Source organism: Pteropus vampyrus, unplaced genomic scaffold (assembly GCF_000151845.1).
Source record: "Pteropus vampyrus isolate Shadow unplaced genomic scaffold, Pvam_2.0 Scaffold137, whole genome shotgun sequence".
NCBI lineage: Eukaryota > Metazoa > Chordata > Mammalia > Chiroptera > Pteropodidae > Pteropus > Pteropus vampyrus.
The window spans coordinates 5698417-5700630 of record NW_011888918.1 but is presented as its reverse complement, the minus strand read 5'-3'; the positions used below and the strand labels follow the sequence as shown (position 1 = coordinate 5700630).

The following is a 2214-nucleotide window of genomic DNA, read 5'->3' as shown; positions in this document are numbered from 1 at the left end:
GATGGTCCATGCTCAGTTAGGATGGAGATGGTGTTTAGATCCCTGTGGAAGGTGCTGTGGGGCTGTGGAGTAGAAGGAAGCAGGCAGGGTCACCCTTGGAGATTCACCCTCTTCATACAAAGTTATTCACCAGGAAAGCTTACCAAAATAGACCGAGAGGGGAAACCCAGGTGATAACTCTTTTTAACAGTAGGCTCACTACTGAATTCTTTCATGTCTGCTGCCTGATTTCTTTTTAGCCCTGGTTATAGGGCCAGAGGCAGCTTTTCACAGATTACCACGTCTGAGGCCTGGTAACAGTGGTTAGTCCTGTCCTCTCTGGCCCTGCCTGCCTGGGTTCCTGGCTTGTTCACTCACCCTGCAGCTGTGTCATGCTATCTACCCCCTGCAAAGTCTCCAGAGGCCCTTTAGAAAGAGATGTTAATAGCACAGTGATGGTCATGGCTGATTATCTTGCCCTCATTCAGAGAACACATGTGTCCACTCTGCTGCTGATGGCAGCCTGTGAACTCCAAACTGATTGGGGTCTAATTAGTGCTTCTGAGTGTGTGTTTTCTTGTTCTGGGCTAAGACACAAAGTGAGAGACTAAGCCATGCCTCATATTCTCCTGCCTTGCACCTTCTGAATGTAAATGCCAACCTGATGGAAGTCCTGCTGTGGGCCTCATAGAATGCAGTTCTCCTAGGACCCGGCCCAAGAGCAGGAGCACAGTCCTAGAAAACTCGGGCAGGCAGTTGTGCTTGGCAGCAGGCTCTGGCAAGAAGAGCCTCTTCACTTGCTCACTGTGGGCCTCAGCTGCCTTATCGATAAAATAGCTGCCCTGCATAGCTCTTAGGTGTGTCATAATGATAGAATGAAACAGTGACAATGTGAAAGTACTTTACCAAGATAAAGCCTTTTAAATAGGGCAGCTTAAATTTTTTGCAGCCAAGTAATTTCCATCCATTCATTGGATTGGGTTAAATTAACCATTCGCTTCACAGGTCATTATAATAGGTCAATGGAGTGTTGGCTCAGGCCTTAATTCCTTTAACCAGTAAGGTGAGCTGCACAGCGAGACTGAGGCTCAGCCAGCAGCTGGTAGTTCAGAGCTATGCAGCCTGCCAAGCAAGACTCTCAGGTGGAAGTGGGAAGGGTGTGGGCTGACTGGGGCCCCAGGGAGCCAGGGCCCTGCCTCCATTTAAAACAACATAGAGATACCCGCAAAGCTAGTGGGAATCTGAGGCTTTGGTGTCTTTAAGAAACAATCCACAGTATGTCCTAATATCCAGAGCTTCTTCCCACCCTTTGCAGATATTTGCTCAAGGGTGTGGAGAATGGAGGTAACCATGGATAAGAAAGGCTGGAGGGTGATGGGTGTCAGTGAGTACGCACATGTGTGGTCAGACACCCCTCAGCTTGACTTGCTGTACATTCAAGTCAACCCTCATTCACTGAGTACTTCCCTGAGCTACGAGATGGGACTGTTATTATACTTAATTTAATGTAGAGGTGAGGAACTTGGAAGCTAAGCAACTTGCTCAGGGTCACAAAACCAATAAGTGTAGAACTGAATTCAAATGCAGGCTCTTGGACTGCAGAGACTCCACTCCCGATGGCGAGTTGTACAGTTGATCCTTGAACAACACGGGTTTAACTGTGCAGGCCCACCGACACACGGAATTTTCAACTGACCCGTGCACTTCAAACCCTATTGACCCAGGGTCAACACCTAGTCTGGAAATCTATGCATGCATGGATTTTCAACCGCACGGGTGGTGGGCACCCCTAACCCCTAGGTTGTTCAAAGGTCAGTTGTACCTGGTGATGATCCTTCACACTGACAAAGCTCTTTGCAGTTTACACAGCTGTCCCAGACTCCGCTTTTTCATCTTTACAGCGGTGCAAATATGTGACTAGTATGCTGCGTATTGTAACCCAACAGTGCATATTAAATGAAATTGTAATTGAAAACACTTGGTTAATTGTAAAATTTTCTACAAACATAATACAACCATTGCCTTCGAGGGGAAGAAGACATAGGTAACAAGTGTCAGAGTAAGGATGCCAGCCCAGGTCTTAGAACTTCAGGAGTAGCGCTATTTGTTTCTTTGACACTGTCCAGGAGAGATTGGTTCTGGGTTTATCTGTCCTCCCACCCCTTCACCCACCAAATTGTTGCCAAATGAAAATTAGTCAGAGAACTTAAAGGAGACTAAGCTAACTTTTTTTAG

At 46.9% G+C, this 2214-nt stretch overlaps 1 protein-coding gene across 6 annotated transcripts in view; it reads left to right on the top strand.

Moving 5' to 3' along the window:
- The window catches only part of LOC105297282 (EF-hand calcium-binding domain-containing protein 4B), a 124143-nt gene that overhangs the window by 10991 nt on the left and 110938 nt on the right, over positions 1 to 2214 (top strand). The window lies entirely within an intron of this gene.